At 45.5% G+C, this 14,216-nt stretch overlaps 1 long non-coding RNA gene across 1 annotated transcript in view; it reads left to right on the top strand.

Annotated features, from left to right (window-relative positions):
* The first annotated feature begins 882 nt into the window (after positions 1 to 882).
* LOC122565022 (uncharacterized) overlaps positions 883 to 14,216 on the top strand; it is a 137,577-nt gene continuing 124,243 nt past the window's right edge. The window contains exons 1-4 of the long non-coding RNA XR_015760667.1: positions 883 to 1,124; positions 1,508 to 1,686; positions 2,068 to 2,174; positions 4,205 to 4,269. This is a non-coding gene — a long non-coding RNA (uncharacterized LOC122565022). The remainder of the gene's footprint in view (positions 1,125 to 1,507; positions 1,687 to 2,067; positions 2,175 to 4,204; positions 4,270 to 14,216) is intronic.

Here is a 14,216-nt window from a genome sequence, read left to right as displayed (position 1 = left end):
GGGGACCTGATTGAGCTGTATAAGATTATGAGGGGCAAATACAGGGCAGACAGGAAGCAGCTAAATCCCTTAGTCGAAAGGTCAATAAAAAGGGAACATAACTTTAAGGTGACAAGGAGGTTTAGACTGGATAAGAGGGATTTTTTTTCACCTGGTAGGTGGTGAGAATTTGGAATGCACTGCCTGGGAGGGTAGTTAAGGCAAGAAACCTCAGAACCATTCAAAAGGTATTTGGATGAGCACTTGAAATGTCATAAAATTCAAGGCTATTGGTAAGTGCTGAAAGTCAAAGGACGACAGCACAGAAAAAAACCTTTCAGTCCATCCCAGTTTGAGCCAATCAAACACAAGCACCTAATTATTTTCAGTCAAGATTAGAGTAGTGCAGGTCAGACAACATCTGAGGAGCAGGAAAATCGACTATGAAGGGCTTTTGCCCGAAACGTCGATTTTCCTGCTCCTCGGATGCTGTATTTACCAACCTAATCTTGACTCTTAATCTCCAGCATCTGCAGTACCCACTTTTGCCTAATAATTGTCATTCCGTTTTCCAGCACTTGGCCCATAGCTTTGTATGCTTTGTCATCTCAAGCGTAGATCTAAACACTTTTTAAAATACAAATGGACTGAAAGGATTCTCTGTTCACTAAATGCTTTCTGTATGGGTGAATGGGGCGTGTGTCGGCGTCTGTGTTCTAATCTGTTAACAATGAGAGCAAGTGAATGATGAATGCGAGTATGTACCCAATGCGAGTCTATATTTGTGTGCCTGCGTGCGTAAGCGTGAATGAATGTGTGCACGTTTTGAGAATTTAATCAAAAAGGGGTTAACATATCGCCATTGAATGGGAGAATTGAATAGTAAATGTATTTGCGCTTTTGCACAGTGGAGAATGCTGAGTACAAAATGCGAGCTGTGAGCTACAGATTAGCAACAGCAGGATGACTGTTTGTTACCAGAACTCGTTATCAATCCCAACAGGTAACGGAATTCCGGTTCGGATTGCCGGTCGGTTCTGATTTATAAACCAATTGTCACTGGATCCAAAGCATAAAAAGTGAGTGCGGAGCAGAACTCGGAGTAGCTCCTGTTCCGGGAACAGCCCGACGCTGAGTACTCTCCTGTAAGTATTTCAAACATTTCCAACTCGATCTCTTCAGTCGAGGCAGTTTAGTTCATAATATGCATTGAATCCACGGAATGCCTAACACGGGCTCGTTCGGTTCTTTCAATCCTATCTCATTGCAAGAATGTGGATCGCTTTACGGTTCGAGTCCCGGAAGTTTCAGGGACTCTGGCTTCACAATCCAAGAACCGATCTCTCGAAATCGGATTCTGGATCGTAGTGTCCCTTCCTCTAAGCCAAGAGATCTGAGTTAAGTCCTGTCTGTTCCAGAGGTGTGTATTCACAACTCTGAACAGGCTGAATTCTAAAACTGTTTTGTGTTTCGGATCCAGCGGCGGAGGTTGTGGGACAGTCGTGACTCTAACCCTCAATCTTTCCAGAGTGCGCAGTGGACGGAGTCAATCCAAATGTTCGTGACCAGAGCAGATTCCCGAAGGAAGCAACATGACCCGGCCAGGTAAATACATTCCTGAAGAAGGGCTCATGCCCGAAACCTCGATTCTCCTGCTCCCTGGATGCTGCCTGACCTGCTGCGCTTTTCCAGCAACACATTTTTCAGGTAAATACACTCTAAGGGGAAACCTTTGAACAGGGCTCGGGAGGTTTAAATCTGGAACAGCGGGGTTTGTTTTGTTTCTAAAGTTGCAGTCTAAAATTAGGAAGAGGGAAACATCAAACCTTTTTAAAACTGAAAGCAAGTGCTTGAATTTCAAGCCACTGAACAAGTTGGAGCGTTATTGCGCTGATCGATTGCATCCGAATGAGCGAATCTCAACCAACAGAAAGGGCAGAGACCGAGCATTTAGACAAGTCGGGAAGCTCCGTGGGTAGGGTTTTGTTTTCCTGGTTGTTTAGGAGCCACCAAGATCACACTGCCGCTCCTTCCGATAGGACTGCACGTCTCAACAATTTCTCAAATCGTTTTAACTCTTGTTATCAGCACGAATCGGACATTATTAGAGAATGGGAAACTAGTTGGACACCAAGAACAAACAGGGAGCAAGAGAGAGAGAGGGAGAGCTGCAGGAAAGGACATTAGTGAATCAGGTGAGTTTTTACAATTATTATCAGAGCGACCGGGTCTCTGGGCAGTTCCCACCCTGTCGGGGGCTATTAGAGACGGACAATAAATACTGAGCTGCTAGCGAGAGATTTTTAAAACTTCACGCTTTTTTAAAACTCAAAGTTCACCCACTGCTGTTGTGGGACTCGACCCCACATCCCCAGAACAATAGGCTGCGGCTCTGCATGACTCAGCCAGGGACATTTCCGATCCACCACTGCCTGTTCATTGAAATCGCTGTGAACTTGTCACAACAGGAAAGCAGCCGGAAAAGTGCTTTCTAAAGTTAACAGAGAACGCAGGAGGCCGCATCCGAGGACAGGCGGATGCTGCCTGAATTGCTGTGCTCTTCCAGCACCACTGATCCAGAATCTGGTTCCCAGCATCTGCAGTCATTGTTTTTACCTAGAGAACGCAGGAGAATGAGTTGAAAATATTTCAGAACTGCTGCCCCCCAGCGCCAGGGACCCGGGTTCGATTCCTGCCTCAGGTGACTGTGTATGTGGAGTTTGTACATTCTCCCCGTGTCTGTGTGGGTTTCCTCCCACAGTCCAAAGATGTGCAGGTTAGATGGGTTGGCCATGCTAAATTACCCGTAGTATTCCGGGATGTGCAGACTGCATTCATTAGTCATGGGAACTACAGGATTACAGAGGTAGGGTAGGCGAGGGAGTCAACTAGGCGAAAGTGAGGACTGCAGATGCCGGAGATCAGAGTCTAGGTTAGAGTGGTGCTGGAAAAGCACAGCAGGCAGCATCCGAGGAGCAGGAAAATCGCCGTTGCAGGCAAAGCTCATTCATGACCGCTCCTGCCCGAAATGTCGATTTTCCTGCTCCTCGGATGCTGCCTGACCGGCTGTGCTTTTCCAGCAACACTCTGATCTAGGCGGGGGAGTCGTCGAGGTAGGATATGGTTGGGAGGATTGGTGCAGACTGATGGGCCATACGGCCACTTTCCGCACTCCAGGAATTCTCTGATGCTGAAAGTTTGAAGAAACTTCAAGAAATTAAAGAAAACCTCCAGATTGAACAAATTGACTTTGTTTGGAATTCCTTCAGTTAGTAACACTGCTGCCACTAATCTAACAACTAAAATGAAACAATGAATGATACAAATCCAAACAAAGACAAAATGATACAAATACTTTATTTCCAGTGTGGTTATTTTTTCAGATTTAAATATACAGAGAAAATAGTGAATACTTCAGAGCCATGATGGCATTCGCCTGTCTACATAAGTCCCGCCAGACCCGCTAAACAAGAAAAATCAACTCCCAGTCAAAATATTTTAAAGCACGACGCACTTATTGATTAGGTATTGGCTCCATATCAATAACTTCCCGCAAATTGTGTCAAAATGCGCATTTCGGGTTTTCGGCGACCAGTAACTGGTCCAATGGTGGAATTGGTCGTTCAGTGATGAAGCTAAATTTGGTTTGTGAGCAATAAGAACGAAATAAATGATGTTCAATGTGGCAGGGTGTGCTGTATATGTTTGAACTTCCTGAGCAGGGAAGCTAGAGACTGGTAGGCGGACAGCAAAAATACTTGCAGAATTGTTTGTGAACTCAACAACAGGATGTTTCCTGGGCTGGAGAGTTTCAGTTCTAAAGAGAAATTGGACAGACTGGGATTGTTTTCCTTAGAGCAGAGGAGATTGAGGGGGGACATGATTGAGATGTGTGCAGTCATGATAGGCATAGAGCAGACAGGACGGAAGTTTTTCCCTTGGTAGAGGAAGCGATGGTGGCGGTGTAAGGGGGGCAAGGGAAGGGGGAAAGTGGAATAGATTTTAGTTGAGGGGGTAGGAGATTCACAGGAGATGTGAGGTAAATAAAATTCACTGAGTGCTGGGAATCTGGAACTCACTGCCTGAAAGAGTGGCAGAGGCAGACATCATGCTCATAACATTTAAAAGGTATTTAGATATAAACTTGTGATACCGAGGCTAGATATAGGTCAAATGTTGGAAAATGGGATTAAAATAATTAGTTTGTTGTTTTTAATCAAAACAGACTCAATGGCCGATGAATTTTTCTGTGCAGTAGATCTGACTTTTCAACACATGGCCCACAGACTTGTAAGTTGCCACATTATGAAATTTGGGAACTGACTTCTCTGATTAATGTAATGTTGGGGTGAAGTTGAACCATTCAGAAAGGTCTCTGGTCTGATTTTTAAAGATCTGCACAGTAGGACCTTGCTGAGTGAGAGATTGACTGCAATTAACTGTGTGAGTTTACTCCTGAACATTAACCAATAGCATTTCCTGAAAAATCTGTGTTTGTGAATTCTGGATGAGGATCATACTTTGAGAAGAAATAATAGGCACTTTAGAAAACTGCCAATGGGCAGTTGAAATATTCCATAGAGGAAAATAATTAGTTTTTTTTTAAAACAAGACTTGAAATGAACTTTGCTACCATTTCTTCAATAAATAAAATATGAAGCTTGTTACAAATAAATTGTTTACAGCAATGAGGCATCATTGAACAGAAATTACACTTCTGAACAAAAGCCACCAAATCTATTGCATACTCATTTATTTGTATGTTTACATTAATCAGTTACATTTCAGTAGTAGTTTCACAATCAAAACGAGGGTGACCAAACAGAATGTTCCTTTGCTACATGTGAGAGAGAATGCTGCAAGCATCTGCTAGAACATATGTCCACCTGTCCCCCTCCTGCCCCACATCTTGCCCTCCAGAATGTAATCCCTCCTCACCTTCCAAATCCTAACAACTCTGAGTAAAGAAATTTCACCTCACCTCACTCCCAGCTTTTGAAGGTGTGACTCCAAGTTACTGACTTACCATCTAGTGGAATTAGAATATCCCTCACTACCCTATCAAGATTGTTCATGATATTGAATACCTCAAAAGACCACATCTTAATCTGCTCTGCTCCAATGGGAATAAGCCCAATCTCTCTAATCTTTCCTTCTATCTAAAATCCCTCATTTCTTGTATCATTCTAGTAAATCTCCTTTGAACTCTTTCCAGGGCTTTAACATCTTTCCTTCAATGAGGTGCCCATAACTGAACATATTATTCCAAATATGAGACTGACCAATGATTTGTAGAAATGCAGCATCACTTCCTTACTTTTATATTCTATATCTCTATTTATAAACCGAAGGATCCAAAATGCCTTCTGAACAACTGTTTCAACTTGCTTGGTTGCCTTCAGATAATCAAGTGAATGAACCCTGAGATCCCTCTGTTCTTGTACGGCCGCTCAAAGTTGTACCATTAGCCTTGTGTCTCTATATTTCTTCTACCAAAATATATTACCTCACATTTCTCTGCATTAAATTTGATCTGCCAATTTGGCCAACTTGTCAATGTTCTTTGGAGTCACTTGGCATCATCCTCACAGTTCACTGCACTGCCTCGGTTAATATAATCTGCAAATTTAGAGATTTTGCCCTCAACACTCCAAATCATTTATATTAATCAATTATGTAATTAAATTGTCCTAATTGGTGGAGGGATTCTAACAGGACCAAACAAGGTAAATGTAGAAAGGATATTCCTAATGACAGGACAGTCCAGAATCACAGGTCACAGTCTTAGGATACAGGGCAAACTATCTAGGGCTGAGATGAGGATAAATCTCTTCGCCCCATAATGTGACAAATTTGTGGAATTTGTAACCACAGAGTAGTTGAGACCCAAACATTGTATAATTTCAAGAAGGAGTTGGATATAGCAATTGAAGCTAAAGGGATCAAAGGATATGGGGGAAAAAGTGGGAACAAGCTTTTGAGTTAGACAATCAACCATGATCATAAATGGCACAGCAGACTTGAAGGGCTGAATGGCCTACTGCTGCTCCTATTTTCTGTGTTTCTATAATTGACACCAGAAGACACCAATTTAAGTATGCTTGCCAAAGATACAGTGGCAAAATCAGGGGAACAAATTTTTCTCAGTGAATGATTAGGATCTGGAATGCACAACCTGGGAATGTGGCAGAGAAAGATTCAATTCTGGATTACCTGTGGAGAAAAAGCATTTGTTGAGCTGTTGGAAAACAATTGGGGAATGGGGCTGCCTTTAAAGAGAGCATAGGTGACAATGACTCAAATGGTATTCCTGGGCACTGTAACCAGTTTGATTCTATTACATAATTTGTTTAACTTTTAATGTACTCCCTTTATAACAACATTTTGGAGGGTACTTGGATCAAATGGACTGCTGTTGTTCAGGAAGGCCATTCACCTACACCTTCTTGAGGGCTATTAGGGTGGGTAATAAATGCTGGCCCAGTCACCATTGCCCACCTCCTATGAATGGATTTTTAAAAAAAGAGGTGGCAGGAGTTCCTAGAAAATTGTGATCTGTAATCAAATGGGAAACTTCCTTATCTTGTGGATTTGTGAAGATAATTTATTTTTGCAAATTACACTTTATCAAGCTGGTGAAAGAAATTTCGAGCTGGGTGTTGTAACATTGGCTCTTACAATTTCATTTTTTAAATCCTGTTCAATTTTAGCCTCCTGAAAGATCTCCATCCAGCACTCCCATCTGTTGGCAGAAGAGCTGGGAACAGTAGTAAACCATTCAGCCGTTGACTGAGTTTCAATTAGAAAGGATTGTGAACGAACTTATATCCACCTTTCCACCCAATCCCCATAAACTTTAAATCCTTTACAAAACCTGGCAGTTGTTGATCTAAATACATTTGACAACAAACATCCACAGCATCCAAAGGGTGGACAATTTCATATGTTAACAAGCCTTTGATAAAATTTCTTCAAATAGAGTCATAGAGTCATAGAGATGTATAGTATGGAAACAGACCCTTCGGTCCAACCCGTCCATGCCGACCAGATATCCCAACCCAATCTATCCCCACCTGCCAGCACCCGGCCCATATCCCTCCAAACCCTTCCTATTCATATACCCATCCAAATGCCTCTTAAATGTTGCCATTGTACCAGCCTCCACCACATCCTCTGGCAGCTCATTCCATACACGTACCACCCTCTGCATGATAAAGTTGCCCCTTAGGTCTCTTTTATATCTGTCCCCTCTCACCCTAAACCTATGCCCTCTAGTTCTGGACTCCCCAACCCCAGGAAAAAGACTTTGCCTATTTATCCTATCCATGCCCCTCATAATTTTGTAAACCTCTATAAGGCCACCCCTCAGCCTCCGACGCTCCAGGGAAAACAGCCCCAGCCTGTTCAGCTTTTTCATGTAGCTCAGATCCTCCAACCCTGGCAACATCCTTGTAAATCTTTTCTGAACCCTTTCAAGTTTCACAACATCTTTCCGATAGGAAGGAGATCAGAATTGCACGCAATATTCCAACAGTGGCCTAACCAATGTCCTGTACAGCCGCAACATGACCTCCCAACTCCTGTATTCGATACTCTGACCAATGAAGAAAAACATACCAAACACCTTCTTCACTATCCTATCTACCTGCAACTCCACTTTCAAGGAGCTATGAACCTGCACTCCAAGGTCTCTTTGTTCAGCAACACTCCCTAGGACCTTACCATGAAGTGTATAAGTCCTGCTAAGATTTGCTTTCCCAAAATGCAGCACCTCGCATTTATCTGAATTAAACTCCATCTGCCACTTCTCAGCCCATTGGCCCATCTGGTCAAGATCCTGTTGTAATCTGAGGTAGCCGTCTTCGCTGTTCACTACACCTCCAATTTTGGTGTCATCTGCAAACTTACTAACTGTACCTCTTATGCTCGCATCCAAATCATTTACATAAATGACAAAAAGTAGAGGGCCCAGCACCGATCCTTGTGGCACTCCACTAGTCACAGGCCTCCAGTTTGAGAAATAATCCTAAATCTCAATCCTAAATGAGAAATACTTTTTATATTCAGGAACTGTGACCAGATATTGCTAGATTCCCTAAAGAGTAGACACTTGCTTAGCTTTTACCCTGTCAAATCATTTAAGAACTGTACATATTTCAATGATTACCCCTCCCATTCATATAACATACATTGTTCCTTAGGAAAAGAAATCAAAAGTGCACATAATATTCTTGATGTGTTCTCTGCAGTACCAAGTATAAATACAGCAAAGTTACTTTTCTCTTATGACCCAATTTCTTTTTATAAAAAGCATAACCTATGTATTTGATTTTCTGTTTTGCTATCACCTGCATGTGTACTTTCTATGATTCAAGTACAATGACATCCATATCCTTCTAAATACCAACATTTCCCCATCTCTCATTCTCTCTCCATTTTAACTCATTTTGTTTTTCTATCATTCTAACTAAAGTGGACAACTTAGTTTTCCCATATTGTACTTCTATCTGCCACTTTCTTGGTCTTCCAGCCTCCTTCAATCCTTTTGCAACTTCTTTGCTTCCCTTTCAAAGATGATCTTCCCACCTGACTTTGCATTATCAGCATTTTTATTTAAACCAACCTGTCCAGAGATGTCATTACATACTTGTAGTGTAGGCAGGGTTTGAACTTTTGCTGACTGACTCAACGGTAGGGACACTACCACTGCACCACAAGGGCCCATGGGAAGGGTGCAGGTGTCTGCTTTATTTGTTTTTCCACTCAAACTATTCACGGATGTTTTTACACATACCTCAGGCATAAGTGGGACTTGAACCTGGGCCTCCTGGCAGAGGTAAAGAAACTATTACTGCACCTCCATGTCCCATTGAGTTGGTGGGTAGGGGAGAACAGGTCTGCTTCTTTTCTCCTCCCTCTTTTTTTTTACAACACTCCACCTTTTCCTGGTTGTCACATGCAACTGAGCAACCAATTCACCCTGACTTTTGTTTTAAACTACTAACTATGACCAGTAATCACCCTTTCCTGTTGTCCCAACCCTTCCTCACTTTGATGATTTGCATTGCTTGCAGTGGGCTTTGCGTGTAAATATCTAATTTGTGACGTGGTGATTTACTGGTGATAGGTAATAGCTAAAATCAAAAAAATCATGGTGGTTTGGTGGTGGTGGTAAAGCTGTTTGGTTGCATTTAATAACATCACCCGATATACGAAGAGAAAAAGCAAACTCAGGATTTTTTAATAAAGGACACTCAAGACCCCCCTCCTCTCCTCTCCCCCCGCTTCCTACACCTCCCCCACTTTTTTTTGACGGTTGGCTACAATTGGCTGGTGATTTACCAGTGCTGGTTAATATTAAAAAAACCTCACAGTGATTTGGTGGGGAGAGAAAAAAACTGGTTGTGTGATAGCACTGCCAGAAGGAAAAAAAAGTAGACCCTGAGGAGCCCTGTGATGCACTGGTAGCATCCCTACCTCTGTGCCAGGAGACCCAGGTTCAAGTCCCACCTTAGAGTCTAGAACCACAGAATAATACATGATGTTGTGCCGAACATGATACCAAATTAAATTAATCCTTTCTGCCTGCACTTGATCCATTTCCATCCATTCCACATATTCATGCGCTTATCTAAAAAGTCCCTTAAACATCCTTATCATATCTGCCTCTACCACTACCCCAGCAGTGCATTCTACACTCCTACCACTCTGTGTTTAAAAAAAACTTGCCACTCACACCTCCTTTGAACTGTTCCCCTCTCACCTTAAACGCATGCCCTTCCAGTTTTAGACACTTCAACTCTGGGGTGAAAAAGGTTCTGACCATCTTCCCTATCTGTGCATCTCATAATTTTATAGACTTCAAACAAATCTCCCCTCAGCTTCCACTGCTCCAGAGAAAATAACTCAAGTTTTTCTTGCCTCTCCTTATAGTTCATACCGTCTAATCCAGGCAGCATTCTGGTGAATCTCTTCTGTACCCTCTCCAAAGCCTCCACATACATCCTGTAATGTGGCTACTAGAATTGAATATGGTACTCGCACTGTGGCCTAACAAAAACCTGTTAAAGCTGCAATATGACATCTTGACTCTTGTACTTAATTCCCCGACCAATATAGGCAAGCATGTCATATGCCTTCTTCACCACCCTATTTACTTGTGTAGCCACTTTCAGGGTGCTATCGACTTGAACCCCAAGACCCCTGTGTACATCAATGCTATTTAGAGATCCTGCCATTAACTGTATAATTTTCCTCCCAAAGAGCAGCATCTCACACTTACCCGGATTAAACTCTGACATGCCTCCCCCCATATCTGCAACTGATCTATATCCTGCTTTTACCTTTGACAACTTTCTACACTATCCATACCTCCACCAATCTTTGTATTGTCTGCAAACTTACTAATCCACCCATCTACATTTTCATCCAATTTAGTTAATGTGTGCCACAAACAGAGGTACAGTCTGGATCCCTGTGGAACACACTAGTCACGGACCTCCAACCTGTAAAACACCCTTCCACCACTACCCTCTGCCTTCTATGGGCAAGTCACTTCTGATTCCATGGGGACATGTCACCATGGATCCCATGCATCTTAATCTTCTAGATGAGCCTACCATGAGGGATATTGTCTAGACGGATTTTAGCAAGGCTTTTGACAACACCCACTGCTCTATCCTCATCGATCATCTGTTATGGACCAGACCAGACCCCCTCAAGATATTTTAAGAAGGTCGCCTAGACCCTAACGTTTCCTTATTTCAAATGTAAATGTGAAGTGCGTGTTCCAGATGTCACCTGGCCCAGCTTATTAGCTAGTATAACATCCAGCATGGTCCCTCCTCTATTTGGACTATCTTGGGTGCACCTAACAAATTCTGCCCCATCTAAGCCTCTTGGTCTAAGGGATTCCCAGTCAGTTTTGGGAAAGTTAAAGTCACCCACTATGACAACTCTGATTTTATTGCATTTTTCCATTATCTGCCCGCATATTTGTTCCTCAATGTCTTGATGGCTGTTGGGTGGAGGCCTCTAGTATAATCCTATCAGAGTGACAGCACCCATCCTATTTTTGAGTTCTACCCATATTGCCTCAGTGGATGAGCCCTCCAGTATGTTCTCTCTGAATACAGATGTGACACTCTCTCTGATTAGTAATGCAATTCCTCCACCTCTTTTACCTTCCTATCTCATCTAAAACAATGAGACCCTGGAACATTGAGGAGCCAGTCCTGTCCCTCTCTGTAAATGGCCACAACATCATAGTCCCATGTACTGATCCAGGCTCTAAGCTCATCTGCCTGGCCAATAATACTCCTTGCATTGAAATGAACGCTGAAAATGTGTTGCTGGAACAGCGCAGCAGGTCAGACAGCATCCAGGGAACAGGAGAATCGACGTTTCGGGCATAAGCCCTTCTTCAGGAATGAGGAAAGTGTGTCCAGCAGGCTAAGATAAAAGGTAGGGAGGAGGGACTTGGGGGAGGGGCGTTGGAAATGCGATAGGTGGAAAGAGGTCAAGGTGAGGGTGATAGGTCAGAGTGGGGTGGGGGCGGAGAGGTCAGGAAGAAGATTGCAGGTTAGGAAGGTGGTGCTGAGTTTGAGGAATTTGACTGAGACAAGGTGGAGGGAGGGGAAATGAGGAAACTGGTGAAGTCTGAGTTCATCCCTTGTGGTTGGAGGGTTCCTAGGCGGAAGATGAGGCGCTCTTCCTTCAACCATCGTGTTGTTGTGGTCTGGCGATGGAGGAGTCGTCCAAAGACCTGCATATCCTTGGTGGAGTGGGAGGGGGAGTTGAAGTGTTGAGCCATAGGGTGGTTGGGTTGGTTGGTCTGGGTGTCCCAGAGGTGTTCTCTGAAACGCTCCGCAAGTAAGCGGCCTGTCTCCCCAATATAGAGGAGGCCACATCGGCTGCAGCGGATGCAATAGATGATGTGGGTGGAGGTGCAGGTGAATCTGTGGCGGATATGGAAGTTTCCTTTGGGGCCTTGGAGGGAGGTGAGGGGGGAGGTGTGGGCGCAAGTCTTGCACCTCCTGCGGTTGCAGGGGAAGGTGCCGGGAGTGGAGGTTGGGTTGGTGGGGGGTGTGGATCTGACGAGGGAGTCGCAGAGGGAGTGGTCTTTACGGAATGCTGATAGGGGAGGGGAGGGAAATATATCATTGGTGGTGGGGTCCGTTTGGAGGTGGCAGAAATGACGGCGGATGATACGCTGTACATGGAGGTTGGTGGGGTGGTAGGTGAGGACCAGTGGGGTTCTGTCCTGGTGGCGGTTGGGGAGATGAGTTCGGTGGGGCAGGAGCAGGCTGAGACAATGGGTCGGCCGGGGCAGTCAGGTTTGTGGATTTTGGGCAGGAGGTAGAAACGGGCGGAGTGGGGTTGTGGGACAATGAGGTTGGAGGCGGTGGATGGGAGATCCCCTGAGGTGATGAGGTTATGGATGGTCTGGGAGATGATGGTTTGGTGGTGGGGGGTGGTGGGGGGTGGTGGGGGGTGGGTTCATGGTCAAGGGGGCAGTAGGAGGAGGAATCTGCGAGCTGGTGTTCGGCCTTAGCGGTGTAAATCTCATCTCTGCATACCTCGACACAGTCCTGTCCCCCCTAGTCCAAGAACTCCCCACCTACGTTCGGGACACCACCCATGCCCTCCACCTCCTCCATGATTTTCGCTTCCCCGGTCCCCAACGCCTTATCTTCACCATGGACATCCAGTCCCTGTACACCTCCGTCTCCCATCATGAAGGACTTAAAGCCCTCCGCTTCTTTCTTTCCCGCCGTACCAACCAGTCCCCTTCCACTGACACCCTCCTTCGACTGACTGAACTGGTCCTTACCCTGAACAACTTCTCCTTCCAATCCTCCCACTTCCTCCAAACCAAAGGAGTAGCCATGGGCACCCGCATGGGCCCCAGCTATGCCTGCCTCTTCGTAGGATATGTGGAACAGTCCATCTTCCGCAACTACACTGGCCCCACCCCCCCACCTTTTCCTCCGCTACATCGATGTCTGTATCGGCGCCGCCTCGTGCTCCCACGAGGAGGTTGATCAGTTCATCCACTTCACCAACATTTTCCACCCCGACCTCAAATTCACCTGGGCAGTCTCAGATTCCTCCCTCCCCTTCCTCGACCTTTCTATTTCTATCTCAGGCGACCGAATCAACACGGATATCTACTACAAACCGACCGACTCCCACAGCTACCTGGACTACACCTCCTCCCACCCTGCCCCCTGTAAAAACGCCATCCCATTCTCCCAATTCCTTCGTCTCCGCCGCATCTGCTCCCAGGAGGACCAGTTCCAAAAACGTACAACCCAGATGGCCTCCTTCTTCAAGGACCGCAATTTCCCCCCCGACGTGGTCGATGATGTCCTCCACCGCATCTCTTCCACTTCCCGCTCCTCCGCCCTTGAGCCCCGCCCCCCCCAACCGCCACCAGGACAGAACCCCACTGGTCCTCACCTACCACCCCACCAACCTCCATGTACAGCGTATCATCCGCCATCATTTCCGCCACCTCCAAACGGACCCCACGACCAAGGATATATTTCCCTCCCCTCCCCTATCAGCGTTCCGTAAAAACCACTCCCTCCGTGACTCCCTTGTCAGATCCACACCCCCCACCAACCCAACCTCCACTCCCGGCATCTTCCCCTGCAACCGCAGGAGGTGCAAGACTTGCGCCCACACCTCCCCCCTCACTTCCCTCCAAGGTCCCAAAGGAAACTTCCATATCCACCACAGATTCACCAGCACCTCCACACACATCATCTATTGCATCCGCTGCAGCCGATGTGGCCTCCTCTATATTGGGGAATCAGGCCGCTTACTTGCGGAGCGTTTCAGAGAACACCTCTGGGACACCCGGACCAACCAACCCAACCACCCTGTGGCTCAACACTTCAACTCCCCCTCCCACTCCACCAAGGATATGCAGGTCTTTGGACTCCTCCATCGCCAGACCACAACAACACGACGGTTGGAGGAAGAGCGCCTCATCTTCCACCAAGGAACCCTCCAACCACAAGGGATGAACTCAGATTTCTCCAGTTTCCTCATTACCCCTCCCCCCACCTTGTCTCAGTCAAATCCCTCAAACTCAGCACCGTCTTCCTAACCTGCAATCTTCTTCCTGACCACTCCGACCCCACCCCACTCTGACCTATCACCCTCACCTTGACCTCTTTCCACCTATCGCATTTCCAAAGCCCCTCCCCCAAGTCCCTCCTCCCTATCTT

Source organism: Chiloscyllium plagiosum, unplaced genomic scaffold (genome assembly GCF_037043375.1).
Source record: "Chiloscyllium plagiosum isolate Xiang-an unplaced genomic scaffold, Cpla_swu_hap1 HiC_scaffold_21, whole genome shotgun sequence".
In the NCBI taxonomy this organism is placed as follows: Eukaryota; Metazoa; Chordata; class Chondrichthyes; order Orectolobiformes; family Hemiscylliidae; genus Chiloscyllium; species Chiloscyllium plagiosum.
The sequence above is the reverse complement of the archived record's forward strand: the minus strand, read 5'-3'. Positions and strand labels throughout refer to the sequence as shown.